We start from the raw sequence: 20,357 nt of genomic DNA on the forward strand, positions 1-20,357 counted from the left end.
TAACCGAAAAATCAAAAATTAGGCTTGTGGAAGCCCTCCCCTGTGAGCATTAATTTTCTTAACTTGTTTCTTTTCTTTGTGCAGGTTAACAACACAACAAAAAAATCACAAATTTTTTTTTATTTAGTGCTTAAAAAGAACTTAAAAACACAAAAAAATAGTTTCATTGTTTTTTTTTAGTTAGGGATACATTTTGGTTTTGGTGCTTAAAATCAACCAAACAAACTTTATTTCTTGCATCAATTGGGACTTAAAAATCACAATCCACACTTCAAATTTTTGGTGCAAATAAAATACACAAATCCACTTGTCTTCATTCTTGGCAAAAACAAATTTTCCTTCATGCAATCGTGTTTTTCATTAAGTTGACCAGGATTTCAAATTCTAGATTACAAAACACATTGCCTTTGAAGTTAAAACGAACACCATGACTGTTGGAGCAACATCTCCAAATAGTTAGATCACATTTGCAAAATGCTGGATTAAAAGGAACAAGTGTTTTACGTGTTTGGCATGCTTGTGCACAAAAAGTCAGTCGAGTGGTCCTACTTCTAACACACACTATCCTCTCCCTTGGCTCTCGTGGTCCTAGGTGCAAGAGAAAAGTGTTAGTAACGCTCAAAATTTTATCTTTTTAAGAGAGGCCTGCCAAGGGATCGATACTCTTGGGAACGACCTCGAGCGGTAAATCCTTCGAGCCGCTATAGAAATCAGGTGAGAGCGAAAGCTGTAGCCTTGGGTATAGCTGTTTCTACAGTGTAACTGGCCGAAAGGACAAATGGGCCCCACCACCAGTTACAAGGCTCTTAAGTGAGTCACTGCAGAATGAACTTATGTCCAAAGCCATCGAACATGACTAAACACTTTTAAGTAGTAGCCCACCTGTTCTATTGATTGAAAATATTTGAGGTATAATTTAGTGCAAGAGCATAGAAGGTTTTGCTCCCAAGATACTCACCATACATATTTCCTTGAGTAGAAACATAGCTTTTTGAAAAGTCACTTGTGGCTTGATAAAAGTGGTGACTCCCCCATCATAGGGATCATCTATTTGTTATGCTCGTGCAAGACTTAGTATATCACATCCTTACCTGCCACGGCGGGATTCATAAGGTATGTAGTACCAAAGTCGAAGAAATATCAAGATGTGGGCTAAATTTATCACAACTGGCCATTTGACCATAGGGATAAAGAGTGTTTGAAGTGTGTTCGTTTTACAGACCTAGAGCAAATTGAGCCGACTTCAGGCTTTGGAATTACACCTTAAAATAAATCAAAAGGAAGGGTCAAAAACAAGTCCAAGGATTGGGTTAATCTAGACCCATACTCATTTGTGCCTTTTAGGCAACATTCTTGTGTTTGTGTGCTTGCTTTGTTTTCTTGTCAAAGAAAAATCAGAAAATCAATCCCAAAAACAAAGTATTCATCCAACATCTGTCAACACAACCAAAAATACCAAAAACAAAGTGCAAATAAACAAAAAGTCAAAAATTTATGACCATTCTTCACATCTTACGAAAGAATAAGTGTCATCAGAGTATCACCTTGAAAAAGAGACCATTAAGCTCAAAGGCTTTAATCAAAAGGAGGAAATTCTTCTATCTCAATAGACAAATCTTTGTCTCACATAGAGTCTTTCTACATCGCATGCGTCTATACCTTCAAAGTAAAACAAACGAGTTTGATTCAGAATCATTGAACCGCAGAGCTTTTATGCAATATAGAGCTCTAAGTTATCACAAAAATCAAGGAGGAAAGATTAACCCCAAATTCTTCCCAAACATTTGTATCACCTACAACACAGCTCGAGAAGTGCCACCAACACCCGAAAGGGAAGAGATAGAGTTTGTCCCATTTGTGACACAAAGTTTTTATTGAAGTTGAAAACAAAACATCCATCATCTTACTCATACATTATCATTCCATCATCAATCCATCCCAAAACTCTCAAAACATTAAGAGGTTCTTGTCCCAAGATCCCTTTTTAGATATTACTTGAAATCAAACACATCACATCACTTTTAGATTGTTTCTACATCTAGGATAAGCTCATCCTAAGAGACACATCTACGCAGGTTAAAACTAGTTCATGAGTGAATCCTCTCATTGCTAGGTAGTCAAAATCTGTAACACATCTCAGATTTCTCTACACCTTATCACATCCAAAATCATCAAAACAAGCAAGCAATTCGACGAAGGAATTTCGGTTACATCTACCTTAAAGTGCTAGAGATCCCCATACAATACAAATCACCAATCATCAATCTTTCATCAATAACTCATCATCATCTTCAATCAACTTCAAAAACAAACTTATAAACAAAATGGCTCAAACCCGATCGCGATCAAGGCAGCAAGAAATAGAAATTGAGGAAGAAGAGGACAACCTCAATGAATTTCAAGAAGCACTAGGAGGAAATGGGAATGATGAAAACCCAAGTACTCCCACTCCTTCAACAATCGAAAGGGTTCAGCATAACCCTCATTTTAACAGATTATTCGATGAAATACTAAGGAGCAATGCGGATGCTCACTTTTTAAGACTCGCTCAAGAAGGAGCCAAACTCCCCTCAGACTTTGATCTTGCCCAATTAAGACAAGCATCAGAAAGACAAAGTCGCCATGAGGAAGAAAGGCGTAGAGATCCCATCAGATATAACATCCCTCGAGGTAACCCACCACCTCCTCCTCCAAACGAAATGGAGATGTTGCGGCAACAAGTTGAGAATCTCGCCCAACAACTTCATAGTGGTGTTAAAACCAATCAATTCTCACTTAACGACATCTGTCCCTATCCGTTTGATAGGAATCTTTATATGCCACCCTTTCCACGCGGGTTCGAAACACCAAAATTCGAAAAATATAGAGGAAAGGGAGATCCCCGCGATCATGTCCGAGAATTTCATTCCGCTTGTCTCGAAGTCGCATATGAAGACACATACTTAATGCGCCTTTTTCCCCAAAGCTTGGGAGGAACAACCACATCATGGTTTTCCCGACTACCAGGTGGCATAAGAACATTTGAGGAACTCATCCAGAAGTTCCTATCTCATTACTCTTATAATATTGAACGCGACATCACCATGGCTGATCTATGCAACACCAAACAAAAACCAGGTGAATTATTCTCAGTATTCCTGCAACGATGGCGTCAAATGTCTAGCAGACGTTCTCTTCAGTTACCTGAATGAGAACTAGTGGAAATTTTCATTTCCAACTTAAACGAAGAAATGGAATTTCACCTGGATGTCAAAGACACCGATTCTTTTAACGATATGATCACCAAGGGTATAAAATGTGAGCGGGCACTCATCAAAAAAGGACTCATCAAAATCTTTAATGAAACCAAAGATGGTCCTCGCCCGCGTTTCAATAGTGATAAACCGAACTTCTGGAACAAGAATAAGAATATCGTCAACGATGGAGTTGTGGATGCTCGAACTGTCCAAAATGCACAACCTGTGGTTCGATTTGCAGGACAAAATCCTCCACCTCAAAATAACACAAATGTTCCTCCTAATCAAGGTCGCATCACATCTCATGATGAACCAAGACCCCGTCCACAAAAACAAAAACGCACATACACTCCCTTAGGGGAACCCATTGAAACAGTGATGCGACAACTCATTTCTCAGAATTTGATCACTCTACCTAAGCTCTCCAACTATGAACCTCAGGTCAAACCAGCATGGTGGCGAGATACTGAACATTGTGAATTCCATCAAGGAAGAGGACACAAGACAAATAATTGTCACCGATTGAAAGATCTCATTCAAGATCTTATTGATCGAGGAGAAATTGAGATTGAAGGACATGATCCGAAAACAACCAATAATGATCATCAGATGTTCAAGAATCCACTTCCATCACAAGATCAAAGGGGTCCTTCCACGTCCCGACGAGGTCCTGATACCACTGATTATACGCAAGCTGCGTATAACTACACTGTCAATCACCTGTATGATGCCAATGAACAAATTGCAACTATCACCTTCAAAAATCCCACCTCAAATTGCAATGTTGTTACACGTCGTGGCAAGGTCACCATCAAGGCAGCTCCACAAAACGCCACCTCCATCCCAAAGCAGTACAATCTTGTGGAACAATTAGATAAAACGCCTGCGCTCATATCCATTTTAGAGCTATTACGCCTATCACCATCTCATAAAACTATCTTGGATCAAGCACTCCAAGAGGCGTCAGTCCCTGCAAACTTGAATACAGACCAATTTCAAGCCATGGTTGGAAATCTAAAGTCCTCACCTTGTCTCACTTTTTCCGAAAGTGACAACTCTTCGTTCCAACAACCTCATAACGCCTCACTTCACATCGAAGGCTTTGTCAACCAACACAGGATCAAGCGAGTCTTGATCGATAATGGAGCAGGCCTAAACATTTGTACACTACAGTTGGTCAAAGCGTTGGGATATGCAATAGAATCAGTGGATCCTCGCAAGAAGATCACCATCAAGGCCTATGATGATGCAGAGCGTTCATCCAAAGGAGCTGTGGTACTACCAATCCGAGTGGGCCCCGTAGTAAAGCACATAATTTGTCAGGTTCTGGACCTTCCTCTGCCATATAATCTGTTATTAGGGAGACCTTGGATACATGCCATGCAAGCCGTTCCATCTACCTACCATCAATGTATCAAGTTCCCACATAATGGTGCAGAGATCACAATCCTGGGCGATGCAAATCCCTTTGCGTTTTGCCATAATATCAGCCATCAACCAGAGATTACTGTTCCTAATAATAGGGAAGCCATTTCCTCCACATCATATGTAAATCCCGCCTCTCTTGCCAGTTCAAACACTCCTATACCCAAGCAAGAAAAGCTTAAGATGAAAGTCGCAGAGGAAGGTCCTGGAGAATACAACTTGAGTCAGCTCTTTTGTGTGGGACAAATGCCCACTTCTCCTAGAACACATGGTAAACCACAGCAGTTGCTCCAGCAACCACTAATCACGCCAGCATGTGCCTTAACGCCTTTCATCCTTGGAAAGAGTCAAGAGGAAGAAACACAAGATGAGGACCTAGCGGACTGGATCTATAAAGATCCCATCACCAATGACAAACCGCAAGTTACACTTCCTACGGAACAGTATGGCAAAGGCCTCCTCATTATGCAAAGAATGGGATATGATGGTCAGAGTGCTTTGGGATACTGCAAACAAGGACGACATGAACCGCTGTTGCCAGAGTTCAAGCCCAAAGGTAATACAGGCCTAGGCTTTGAAAAAGAGATCCTTCCTAAACTCAGATTTAAAGAAAAACCTAGCAAACCATTTTGCCCACCTACTGTAAAGAGGACACCTTTCATAATCAAAGCACCATCAAGCAATATCCCCACTGCCCCATCGAGGCTCACAAACCCACCACAACCATCTACAGTGCCAAACATCCCACCAAACGAACCAGTAATCCCATCAGCAACACCATCTGTAGGAACAACTGTATCAGAACCCGCAGCAGCATCTATGGCACCAGTAGTTCCAGCAAAAGCCACGGAATCAACACTGCCGATACTTCCAATGACAAATCCATTAAACCCCATCACGGTTCCTGCAGCATCGATCACCACAAAAGTACATAAACCAATCACGCCTGCAGTATTTAACTCCAAAGACATCCCAGTATGGTATAGCAATCGGATGCTGGAAAGTGATTCAGAGACCGACTCACATGAATGGGAATTTGATTCAGTGCAACTTAACACTTCAGATGAGGAAGACACATCACCACCTCCACCCCACAAAGACATCCCTGTTTACGGAGAAGCACAGATAAAGACCACTTGGGTACCTGAGCTGGAAACATCTTCCACAGACCCTACGTCTCATCCTACGCCTGATTCTGATAGGGAAAGTACCATCAACGACCTTCATCACACTGTCTTAACCCTCACTGATACATCTCCCGCACTTAACTTAATCGATGAAGTAATGCCCATTATCCACCCTGAACTCATCGAATGGAACCAACCAAATCCCCCATGTCTTGACCTCTTCCAGAACGATGAGGCTATCATTGACTTTTTGGAATTAAGGGATAATCTACCAAGCGGGGATCACAAAGCTGGATTCGCCATTGAACTTAATAGCGCAACATACTTCGGGGCGGATGCCAAACCCTTCAGCTGCAAAAATATAACAATAAAACATGGATCTTCTAGTGAAAACCACACTGTGGCACTGTTTGATCCAACAAAAGTAAAAAGAAAGAGTGTATCCAACGGTGAAAACCTCTCTGAGGCGCCTGAGGATGAAGGGTTTGACATTCTCCCTGCTAGTACACAACAGGAACGATCAACGATTCTTATCGAGGAAACCAATGAATACAATGTGGGGACTCCTGAAAACCCTCATATCATACATCTGGCATCTCTTCTCACTCCAGAGGAATAGCCTCAATTCATAGAGTTCTTCCAGAAGCTTCAAATCAACTTCGCATGGTCATATGCAGACATGCCTGGGCTTGATCCTAATTTAGTCATGCATCATCTCACAGTAGCAAAAGGAGCCAAACCTGTCAAGCAGAAGCTTCGTAAGATGCATCCTCAGATTGCCGTGCTAGTCAAAACAGAACTCAAGAAACTCCTAGATGTTGGTTTCATTAGACCAATTGATTATGCAGAATGGATCTCCAACATTGTACCAGTTGGCAAACCAAAAGGGGGCATCCGCATTTGTACAGACTTCAGAGATCTGAATAAGGCATGTCCTAAGGATGACTTCCCTCTACCAAATATCGAGATCATAGTAGATTTGACAGCAGGACATGCCATGCTTTCACTCATGGATGGCTTTTCAGGATACAATCAAATAAAGATCGCACCCGAAGATCAACATAAGACAACCTTCACATGTCCATGGGGCACATACTGCTGGAATGTAATGCCTTTCGGTCTAAAGAATGCAGGAGCAACCTATCAAAGAGCAATGACCACCATCTTCCATGACATGATGCATACTATGATGGAAGATTATGTGGATGATTTACTAGCAAAATCACTCACAAGAGAAGGACATCTTCATATCTTAGATCAAATCTTTGATAGACTGGAACAATATCATGTTCGACTCAACCCAAAGAAATGTGTCTTTGGAGTGACCTCCGGGAAGCTTCTAGGATACATTGTCTCAAGCAAAGGCATTGAGGTCGATCCAGCAAAGGTAAAAGCTATCATGGACATGCCACCTCCAAAGAATATCAGTCAGCTAAGAACACTACAAGGACGGCTTCAATCTATCCGCAGATTCATTGCACAATTGGCTGATAAATGTCACCCATTCACACACCTGCTACACAAGAACATCCGCTTTCAGTGGGATGACAGATGCCAGCAAGCATTTCAGGCACTTAAAGACTATCTCATGAATCCACCATTGCTGATGCCACCAGATCCAAGTAGACCGTTGTTACTTTATATCTCAGCAACAAGTACAGCACTGGGTGTGCTACTGGCACAACATAATGCATAAGGTAAAGAGTGTGCTATATACTACATCTCTCGTACACTGATTGGCTATGAACTCAATTACACACCTATTGAGCGAGCTTGCCTAGCAGTAATCTTAGCAGCCACTAAACTGAGGCACTATCTATTAACACACAAGGTGCAACTCATTGCAAAGATTGATCCACTCAAGTATTTACTTAGCAAAGCAGCATTGACAGGTCGCTTAGCCAAATGGGTGATGATTCTAAGTGAATTTGACATCGAGTACGTGGACCATAAAGCTATCAAAGGTCAAGTTATTGCAGATCAGTTGGCCGATGCACCACTCATAGGCGATCATCCCCTCATTTCCAATTTTCCAGATGAAGAGATATTCATGATCACAGAAGCACAACCATGGAAACTATATTTTGATGGTTCATACACTAGGCACGGCTCGGGGGCAGACATTCTGTTTATCACACCTCAAGGTGATAGCATCCCGAAGTCTTACAGGCTCACATTTCCATGCACAAACAACATAGCAGAGTATGAGGCCTTGATCACAGGACTCAGATTAGCCATACAATGGAAATTAAAAGAATTGCAAGTATATGGCGATTCCCAACTAGTCATTCGACAAGCAACAGATGAGTATCAGACCAAAGATGATAAACTCATGCCATACAAGCAAATGGTGGACAATCTAAAGACATCATTTACTACTATCACTTTTGAGCAGATACCAAGAGATCAGAATCGAGCTGCTGACGCTATGGCTACCATCGCATCTCTACTAGATCTTCCACAGAATTCAACACGCTACGAGTTCTTGGTAGAACAACTTTGGATCCCCACTTATGATATCCCCGAATCTGAAATGATATGTTGCCTTGTTGGTTCTGAATCCCCATGGTACGGTGAGTTCTACACCTATCTCCGCGATCACACCCTTCCTCCCAACCAATCGAATAACCAACGAAAAACCTTCATTCGCCAAACTACTCGATATACCATTATTGCCGAAACCCTATACCGACGTAGTCTTGATGGTACTCTCCTTCGATGTCTGGAACAAGATGAGATAACAAAGGCTTTGAAAGAAGTACATGAAGGAATTTGCGGGACTCATTCAAGTGGTCCATCACTAGCCAAGAAGATCATGCGAGCTGGATACTATTGGCCCTCTATGGAAAAGGATTCCTACTATTTTGTCAGGAAATGCAAGAAATGTCAAGTTCACGGCGACTTGATACATGCACCGGCCCAGGAACTGCAACCAATCACGACGCCATGGCCTTTCTGTCAATGGGGCCTTGACCTTGTGGGTAAAATCCATCCATCTTCATCCAATGGCCATAAATTCATTATTACCGCCACCGAATATTTCACCAAGTGGATCGAAGCTGTTCCACTTACCCAAGTCACCGGCAAGCAGATCGCCTCATTCATCCTCAATTACATCATCTGCCGGTATGGTGTACCCATGTCTATTGTCACAGATAACGGTCTCCCTTTCAAAAATCAGGATGTCCATGAACTTTGTGAGAAATTTCATATCCAACACCGCTTTTCCACTCCCTATTACCCACAAGGCAATGGTCAGGCCGAAGCGTCCAATAAAAACATATTAAGAATCCTAAAGAAGACAGTCAATGATGCCGGCCGTGATTGGCATGTTCAATTGAATCCAGCATTATGGGCATATCGAACTAGCATTCGAACCCCTATAGGTGCAACTCCTTATTCATTGGTCTATGGTGCAGAAGCTATCTTACCTATTGAAGTTGAGATACCATCATTACGAGTTTCCTTGCATAATCTCATCGATGATGAAGCATACAGAGTCTCACGCCTTCAGGACTTAGAGTTACTTGATGAGAAAAGACAAGCTGCATACAATCACCTCAAAGCCTATCAGCAGCGCATGAGTAGAAGTTACAATCACCGAGTTAGATCTCGTACATTTGAGGTAGGTGATCTTGTTCTTCGAGAAAATCCTCGCAACCAACCAAACAGAGAACATCAAGGCAAGTTTGAATCAAACTGGTTGGGCCCATATGTTGTCACTGCTGTATTCGTGTCCGGGGCATATCAGTTGGCTACACCAGAAGGAGAACCGCTCGCAGATCCAATCAATAGCATGCACCTCAAAAGGTTTTATACCTAAGGTGTACAAGGCATCAGGCTCCCCTACATATCAGAAAAATACCAAAAACATTCAGAAAATGTCCTGAAGAAAATACAAAAACATTCAAAAAAGTAAAGAAAAATCATGCATCCAAACGGTGAACAACCACTCCGGTGGCACCTTGGGTAAGTGCGATGGTGAAAACCTGGCAAACAGGCGCCACTCGTAAAGGCAATAGCTCCATTATCTTTCAAAGCTTGTTGCGATCACATTCATGCACACATACATCCATCCATCCCAACCATGGCTTGTTATTTGATCTGCAATTAAGAAAGTACTCCATGCGTCTAGCATCCCACCTTTTCATAGTCAGGTCTACAAACTGGGGGCAATACCCTTACCCTCGTAATGGAAGTGGATTCTACATTGTCTTATATATCATTACGCTCTTCATTCAGGCAATCATCAGAAAATACCAAAAACATTCAAAAATGTCTCAACACAAAATCTAAAAACATTCAAAAAATGACTCACAAAATCCTAAAAACATTCAAAAAATGACTCACAAAATCCAAAAACATTCAAAAAATGACTCACAAAATCCAAAAAACATTCAAAAAAATGACTCACAAAATCCAAAAAAACATTCAAAAATGACTCACAAAATCCAAAAACATTCAAAAACTATTACACAAAATCCAAAAAACATGACAACACCTTGTACATATTCATCCGATCAGATGCAAAACAAACATTGACAAACTACTCACACAATGACCATTTACCAATCAAACCAAAACAATCGACATCAACAATCCAAACCTGTCTTTAACCAAGGATGTATCCTTCCTTACCAAAACAAAGACAAGATGACGTTTTCTTTGACAAGAAAATTATGTTAAGCTATCAAATACTTGGTTGATTAGTGAGTACAATCATTTGTTTATCTGTATCGGAATCTTTCAGCATTGTTTTGTATCATTTGCGCATTATTTCCGATGAAGTTCTGGGGCATGTACTAATGGTGTCTACGTGGGAAGTTCACCAAGCTACGTGATCTTATGCAAAATGCAGTCATAGATCACTACGGCTTGCTGACTACAGCGTATACCTCGACCATATGGGCATGAACCATTACCAAGGATCCATATTCTTTATTCTTTATGTAAATATGCTGTTTGGTTGCAGGTACAATGCTCATCCTTTGGTTCCTCTTCCTCCAAATTGGATAAAGGTTTTATTTTCTTAGTACGGTATGAGCTTGTCTCAGGATCTGATCAGTCTAAGATCAAGGAGGACGATCCAAGTCATGCACGAAAGGAGATAATCCTTGTCTGTTCCGCAAGCAATACTCTGGTCGACTTGACCCTTATATCAAGTCGTTTGTATTAACTTGCTATATAAAAACCATGTAAGAAATACTCAGGTCATCTTGAATCATTATGTCAAGATGCTTGTATTCTCTTCCAACATTTTAAAGCTCAATGATGAAAATAGAGCACTATGGATCGTCATTCCATCTCATCTATATATACTGCATTTCGTTGCATTCCAACCATCCATACATTCATAATAGCTGCATATCATGCATACATAGTCATAACAATGCATAATCTATTTTCCTCTTCTTCCATAGGAATGAGTCATAGGTTCTCCATTTCTTCTATCTAACATCGAACCCATCCCCCCTCACCCTCCCCATCTCGATAATCAGCATCATATACCCTACATCGTTTCTCAATCAACCCAATCAAGCCACATTCATCACCATCCATCTCTAAATAGGAGGGATTGTGTTTCCTATCCTAAGTCATCCAATAAGCCAAGCAAGTTACTCTATCTACATAGATACATCGACTCCCACACACCTAGACTATCAACAGACACTCTGATCAAGTATCTTTGGGTCTCAACAGGTAATCGATTATGGTAATCCTAGACTACATCAGGCATTTATCACAATGACCTAGTCTCAACGGGGTTGCCATGATTCCCCACAACCATCCATCACACGCACACACCATCAATTGATCAACCAATCAAACACAATCACATCGGACAATTACATCAATTGTCTAAGTCTCAACGAGTATTTTTGTTTCATATACCTTGACTTCATCGGGCAATTGCATCAATTGCCTAAGTCTCATCAGGTCACTTTGCTTCACTTACTCAGACTTTATCTTGTCCAAGCAAACAACTGGCATCAACTGTCATGCTTTGACTTGACCGGGGCAATTAAACCGATTGCACCAGATTGTTCAACCAATTTTGATCACTTGTATAGCATCACTCGAAAGAACAACCACCACATTGTCACTGTATCTCCTGCATGACCTAAGGGTACTCACTGGCTTGATGTTTCTCCATTTTATCTCCATTTTCTCCCATTCTTTCACTGTTGTTGCTAATTTCTTCTATTCTACCTCCTCTCCACTTCTCATTCTTTTTCGAGAGATCGCCCGATTTTTTTGAAATTTTTCGGCCCATCTCTCGAGGGGGCATACCACCCATTAAATTTACATTTTATGGGGCATTTCTTCACACCAATTTTTCTTTCTTTGAAACGATGCGATAAACTGCACCGTCTCAAAGAGGGGCAAATGTAGTCACACAAATCTGTCCATTTTAATTAAATGAATATTTCGTATTTATTTGATTAAAAATCCACTAGCCACCAGTTAATTAAATTAATATTTAATTAATTCATCTCCAAACATTCTTCTATTAATTAAATAAATTATTCAATTTATTTTAATTAATTCATTAAATCCAATTCAAATCAATTAAATAAATAAAATCTATTTATTTAATTAAATCCCCCTTTTCCTCTTTTAAATAAATTAAATAAAACATTTATTTAAATCATTATCCCCACCCCACTTGCATTTTCCTACAAATGCAACTTGCACACATTATTGAAATAAATGAATTTTTATTTCAATAAAATCCTATTTTCCCTCACCCACCAAATCCACTTGCAAAATCTAATCCCCTTCTAGATTCTTCTAAACCCTTCCTAATTAGCCTAAACCATTTCCTAAATATTGTCACATTCCTAAGCAAAATGGAGTCACTTCTCAAATGGCCCAAAGTCTTGGATAACCATTGAAGGTTTTCAACCTTCAACCACCAAAAACCCCAAAGTCTTTGAAAACCATTAAAGGCTTCCAACTTTCAACCACTTAATTCCCCAAAGTCTCCAATAACCATTAATGGTTAATTCAACCCTCCCACATGGTTAAAACATTTGTTTGACTCAACCTCTACCCAACCACAAAGGTCACATCAAGCATTTAATACTTTGACCATGATTATCTCTTAATCATTTGCACAAAGGTTTATCCTGGGATTAACTCCTAATTCAGTGGGTAATCCTAATTTAGGCTTGACCCTTAGCCTTTAGATAACCATGAGGTCTTCTCAGGCCTTTAATGCCTCCAACCTCTTCTTTCAACCCAATCCTATGTTGACACTTGTCACTATTTTATTGGTGCCAATTGTGCACATGGATTCCCAACTTTCAAGCTTGACCCTTGATTAAACCATTTAATCCTGGCCATCCATTGCTCCATTTTTCCTATAAATAGAGCCCATTCCTTCATAATCCAGATCCTGAAAACTTGTATGCATCTAAGCTATAGACATTTTAGAGAGCATTTTAGCATAAGCAATCTAACATCTTGTCTTTTTGGTTAAAATACATCATTTTAGCATTAAAATAGCTTTTCATTTCATATGTGGAGCTATACTACAATCTCAATCCTCCATAAGCATCCATAGTGCAAAAAGCTGTTGAGAGCTACACTATTTTGGAACTTGGAGAGGAGAGGAACAAGGGAGAAGAAGCTAAGGCCATGCTAAGAGGCAGTTGGAGATGTCTCATGATCATTTGTTCTATTTATTAGATATATTTAGCATGTCTCTTTTAGTGTCTCTTTTGGAATGCCTTCATGTTTTAGTTTTTGATTGATTAACTCTAACATCTTGTGTGTTTTGTGTTGATTGATCTTAAGCTAATCTTGTGCCATTTAGGAGGGCATCACTAGGTATGGTAATATGTCTTCAAGGCTAAATCGACAGTTTTGTGATGAACATACGTTGTCGATTGGATAAGTTGTTGATAGGATACACTCAAGCAGGTCCTCTTGGGAAGACCATAATAGATCGAGGCACTTTGTGATGAACAATGAGTACCAAGACATAGTACTTTGTGATGAATAGGGAGTACTAAAAAGAGCAGCACTTTGTGATGAACAGTGAGTACAAAAACGCGTAGTACTTTGTGATGAACAGGGAGTACCACTAGGATAAATAGCAACACTTTGTGATGAACAGTGAGTGTCACTAGGATAAATAGCGCCATATGATAAATATAAGCACTAGGATAAAGAGTAGCATTTTGTGATGAATAGGGAATGCCACTATGACTGAAATGATTGATTTGCTTGACTGCAGGAGTACCTACCTATGCTGGAGTCACGAGAGAGATTCCCATCGACTCAGAGGTTGCGAGCATAGCTGACACTTGATGAGAGGGATGCTATTGAGGTTATGGGTTTGCGATATATTCTATATGTGCTCGAGTTTTAGGCAAACATGGGATTGCTGACTGCGCTGGCTGAGAGATGGCACTCAGAGACTTGTACTTTCCATTTGCCGATGGGTGAGATGATAGTCACCTTAGAGGATGTATACAGTATATTGAGGATATCGATCGATGGGGAGTTAGTTCCTTACGATCGAGACGGAGATAGGGATGCACTGAGACAAGTGTTTTAGGATCCAGGACTGGAGAAGAGGGTAGGACATGTGGCATGGGACACCATGACACAGACAGGATTGGCGCTAGCGATGGTGCTGGTAGGAGTGATCAGTGGGTTCCTCTGTCTGGATAGGGTGACACGAGGGTTGGTTGTGTAGCCATATGTATTTTGACATCATTGTATCATGACACTTATGATTTTTGATATATATATGAGATGATTCATCCTTGCAGCAGCTATATGCATGTGTACCTATGTGATGTATGTTTCTATGTGATTTATGATATGGATGCAAATATGTACATGATGTAATGCACTATTTTTGATCTTTTATGTTTTATAAATGTTATGCAAATGCAAATGTGAATGTATGAAATGCAGATGAATATGATAATGCAAATAATTATTTACATGATGAAAATGTAAAATGTGCTAACATGTGTTGTGTGCAGGATGTGATGCAATTGTGATACCTATATGTATGTATGAAATGCTTAATATGTGGTAATGCAGGTGTAACTACATTAAATGCAAATGTTTTTGGTGTGTCATTATACTCAGTCATGTGATAGGAGGCTACACAGACTCAAGAAGGACGATGGAGGTCAAACAAGAAAGGGGGATGGAAGATAGAAGATATGAAAGTGAAAGAGCTTCTTGTGCGTTATCATCATTGAGCTTTATTATGGCAAGTAGGCTATGACAATCAAGGCATATGTTCGACCTAGAAAGTCATTGTACCTCTTTGCATGGAGATAAGACAGTTGCAAACAAGGAATGCCCCAGTTCATACTAGACTCTCAGTGTCCTCATATCCTTGGACAAGTCATAGCATTACTAAGAGACAATCCACAGATAGCAAAGAAAAATAGGTGACGATACCCCATCCTTGCCTTTCTAGTCAAAGACATCCTGGAGATAAAATCTCTAGTCAGAGACATCCTGGAAAAGATAAAAGACATGTCACCAACAAGATAAAAATCAAAAGAAAACGAAGACTCAACACCAACATCCACTATAGTCCCCAAGTTTAGTGGCTCTTGTCACTTGTATAAGTCTATTTGATTATGGTCACAATGTTTACTTTCAAAAAAGGATAGATAGCACTGAACCATAATGTTGCCTGAGTCTGTTGAAAGATTTGATTTTTTTGAAGCCCATTGTTGCTATCGTGTCTCATTTGAAACTGACTGAATCCATGCAACTGATACTTTATTGCGGAGAAGATGAAACTTTATTGCGGATTGGCGATGCAGGCGTTTCTTTATTGCGGATTGTGCGTGGATAGACTGAAGAAAACTGGAAGAAACTGTACTCCTTGAAACATGTGATGCGCTTAGTTCCACACCCATTACTAGACGTAGGATTTTCCTTAGCCATAGATAGGAGCTGATTTATTATGGATGGAAAGGGGTGAAAAGGAATGTTTATTATGAATGGCTAACCAATCTTGGGTAGATCAATAACAAGCCATGATGGGAATGGGTAAGTTTATTATGAATGGATAGGATGTGAGTGTGTGCAAAGTGAAATGATGAAATGGAATCCTGAAGGAGGGAGGAGAAATGTCTCTACACATGGCATCGGTGACCCGATTTTCACCATGGTACTTGCCCAGGGCGCCACCAAAGTGGTTTTCACTATTGGATGAAATGTTTTTCTTTACTTTTTTTATTTTTTCAAAAAAAAAAAAAAATTGTATTTTTGAATTTTTTTATTTTTTTTGTATTTTTGAATTAGGATACTCTGAAGAGCTATGTGTAAAACCTGCAAAGGTGCATGTTGTTGATAAGATCCTCCAAAGGTTCACCCTCTGTGGTCAAGAGTTGATATGCACCAGATCCATATGCTGCTGTGATGATGTAAGGACCAAGCCAGTTTGGTTCGAACTTGCCCTTCTTCTCTTTGTCTTGCTGATTTTTAGGATTTTCTCTGAGAACCAAGGCACCCACCTCAAATGTGTGAGGCTTAACCTTATGATTATAACTACAACATTCCTTGAGTGAATGATGTGTAGCTTGAGTGAATGTCTTCCTTGATAAAGGAACTAAGATAGAATTTCTAGTGTGTGAACTACGTAGGCCCGTATGTGTGTCACCCAAAGAATTTTGGGCATCTCTGATAACAAAGTCCTTCGAGGAAGCTCCATTAAAGGTCCATGATGTATCACTAGAAGGGAAAGGATGCGCGGAACAAGTGGATGAGTTATGAAGGCTTATGACTGTGAAAAGAAGTGAAAGTAGGATAGCATGATGGAGACTTAGGATCAACGAGTGTTCTTTTTTACTTGAAATTGTAGAACTTTTGCCCCCAGTTATTTTGATATTAGGGGAGATCAACTCTTGTTCCTTTTCTTTCATAGGATTTTTATCCTTGACTTTGATTTTTGCATAGTCCAATGGCTTTCGATTTTGATTTGGACTGAAGGGCTTTTCTTTAGTTTTGACTTTTAGTTTTTTCTTTTCAAAGGTTGATTTTTGATCCTCAATGAGTAAGGGCTTTTGTAATTGTTGTTGATCCAAGTCTAGGAGCAAAGTGGAAATGGAATGAGTGTATGATATAGTAAAGCTATGTGAGTTCTCAAGAGGGTTGGCGATACGCTCAATATATTCTTCATTGGAACCACTCTTAGGAGTATTGATATCAAGAGGTGCTTGCACCACTAGAGGAGATTTGCATTAAGAATTAGTAGCCACAACACTAGGTGGTTCATACCCAATTCCTTGGCATTGCAAATTGTTTATAGACTGTTCCTGTTGACTAAATGTCTTAAGAGATAGTGGGAGTTGATCAACATGAAAGATATACTCACCACATCCCATGTCTTTAATCTTGAACTTTTCTTTGATCTCTGCTTGTTTTGATGTAAAAGCTTTCAAGCATTCTGGATCCACATATGCCGATGAAGGAATAGCCTCTCAATTTACTGGTATTGTTATTTCTGATCTAGGTCACAGATTGCTGCAATATATGAATGGATTTGGGTCAACTTTGACGGTCACTTCAACTCCATTGTGCCGAAACTTTATACATCGATGATATGTAGAGGGTACTGCGCTCATCTCATGAATCCATGGACGTCCCAATAATATGTTGTATGTGAGATCAAGGTCTAGGACTTGACAAACCACATATTTTGTAACTGGTCCAACTCTGAGGGGCAAGGTGATTGTGCCTTTGGATGAGCGTTCTTCATCATCATATGCTTTGATGGTAATTTTGTTTGTAGCATTCATAGTTTTTTCACAATATCCCAATTGTTTAATAGTGCTCAATGTACAAATGTTCAGACCTGCTCCTCCATCTATCAGAACTCATTTTATTCGATGTTTGTGTAGGAAGGCTTCAATGTGTAAAGGTGCATTATGTGGTTGACTTACGGAGGCGTCATCGACTTCTGTGAATGTAAGGGAGTGTGGAACGGAAAGGTATCCCACCATGGCTTGAAACTGGTCCACGTTTAGATCAATGGGGATAGTAATGTCTCTCAAGATTTTGTCAAGAATAGCTTTATGTGCGGGGGATATGCATAAAATCTCAAGGATGGAAATAAGTGTGGGTGTCTTCCCTAACTGTTCTACAAGGTCATACTCAGGCTTGGTTGATGAGGAAGTGATGTTTTTAGCTAGAGCACCTTGTAAAGTGAATTTACCTCGACGAGTTGTGACATTACATTCAGAGGTAGGTTCAGAAGAAGATCCAATGCCTTTTAGGACAATCTTGGGTCTTTGGGTAGAAGTCTCAGGCATTTTGTTCTTGATGATAATGGTAGAGACATAATTGTCCATCGAAATGTGATTGATAGTTGAATCATAGTTATAGGATGCTCTGGTATAGTTGGTTTGGTCATCTGTGGCTTTAGACTTTCCCTTGTCATGCTTTGGGAATGGTTCCTTAAACATCTCATGTTCTTGATTGGAGGAGTGTCCTTCAATCTCAATGTCTCCTCTATCAATGAGATCTTGTATGATGTTCTTCAGTCGATGACAATTTCCTATTTTATGGCCCTTACTCTTATAAAGTTTGCAATACTCATCGTCATTCCACCAATTTGGTTTGACCTTTGGTTCATATGGAGGAAAATCTAGAATAGTGATTACCTTGTTGGCCACTAGCTTCTTGAAAATTGACTCAAGTGGCTCTCCCAATGGAGTGTACTTCCTTCATGACTTTGAAGTTGTTTGAGTATTCACTTGATTGTTAGAGCTTGATCCAGAAAAAATGATTTTGGGTCGTATTGTATTGGCATCAACAACACCATCATTGACTGTGTTCTTGTTTTTATTCCAAAATCTTGGCTTATCTTTTCCTTTAAATTCATCTTTGTTTTCCTTGAATATCTTAATGACTCCTTGTTCAATTAGGACCTTTTCTGTTGCTAAGCCTTTTTCAATGACGTCCTTGAAGGTGGACAAACAAGCTTTCCTTAGATCATAGCCAATGTCTTTGTTAACATTCTGGGTGAACATTTCTACCATTTGTTTTTGTGGAATTTCACAAGAGCATCTGCTGGCTAGATTTCTCCATCTTTGTAAAAATGATGAAAAAGATTCTCCATCCCTTTGCTTGGTGTTGCACAAAGTAGTGACTGATATGTCTGTCTCTATGTTGTAGGAGAAATGTTGAATAAATGCCTCTGCTAAGTCACCCCATGACTTAATACCAGGTGGAAGTTGGGAGAACCATTCCATAGCTTGATCACCTAGGCTTTGTGAGAATAATCTCATCAAATATGTCTCTTATGAAGCTACCTCAATGCAAGCTGTGAAAAACTGTTTTATGTGTGCCTTAGGATCCCCTTTTCCTCTATACTTATCAAACTTAGGTGTCACAAAGTGTGTAGGAAAAGGAGGCATTGGAATGCTCTTGTCAAATGGATAAGGACATATGTCTCTTATTGTGTATGTTGGCTTCGGTGTATTTATGTCCTCCATTTTCTTTTGTAAATCCTTGATTTGCTGTTCCAAATTGCTCTTACGTGGAGATCGACTTCTTGGACCATACCCCATGCTTGAGGCACCAATTGGAGGAGGAGCATGTTGCATATATGGATGATATTGATCATACACATGTTCATATGGAGGAGGTCTATAATGATGCTGCGTATATGGACCACTTGGTATAGAGTCATGATGAGGAATGGAATATCTGCTTTGTCCATGTATACCATACTTTATAGGCATGTCATGAGTTTGTTCTAGTGTGTTTCCCCCAAATTTGACACGGGGTTTCCTTGTGTCCAAATTTTGAGCATGCCTTTGAATATCCAATTGCTTTGGTGGTTGATCCTTAGCATTGGTATGTGATTGAGCATATTTTTTTGCATAGGACTTCCATAATGGTCTGCGAAGGTGAGTATCATATGCTTGACCATGTGTGTAAGGGACCTCTAGTTTTTGAAACAAAGATGATGGTGATTCAGGCACCATATGTGGTCCTCTATTGCCTCCACTATTAGGCCTCCTTTGATCCATGTTGGAGTGAGGTTGTTGTAAAGGTCAATTTTCCATTATTTGAGACATGTCAAAATCATGAGGTATCTTGGCTCCACTTTGTGCCATCACTTGTAAGAAATATTGTCTATCTCTCCTCATTATTTCCTCAACCAATTGATTGAAATGGGGATCCATAATGGAGTCTTCCACTTCTGCTGAATGTATTGAAATGTTGTCCATATTGTCATTGTGTGTATCATTGTTGTTTGTAGTGTCAATGTTTTCAACATTTGGAATGTTTCTATAGGCATCCATGTCAGGTAATGTAGTATGATCGGAATTGAAAAAGACATCATTGTCATACTCATAGGCACTCATGTTTACGGACTCTTGAGCCTCTTTAGCTTCTCTCTTAGATTTTTGGAAACGGGTTTCAACCATGAACTAGGTATTGACCGAGATGTTTGAGACTAGATGAAAATGCAAAGAGTATGGAAGACCAAGAGTTGGATGGAATGTAAATGAATCTGAAGTTTACTTGCAATGTCCAAAGTGTAAGACCAAGTATGTATGTAGTAGAGTAG

The sequence above is a fragment of the Cryptomeria japonica genome, chromosome 1 (genome assembly GCF_030272615.1).
Source record: "Cryptomeria japonica chromosome 1, Sugi_1.0, whole genome shotgun sequence".
Classification (NCBI taxonomy): domain Eukaryota; kingdom Viridiplantae; phylum Streptophyta; class Pinopsida; order Cupressales; family Cupressaceae; genus Cryptomeria; species Cryptomeria japonica.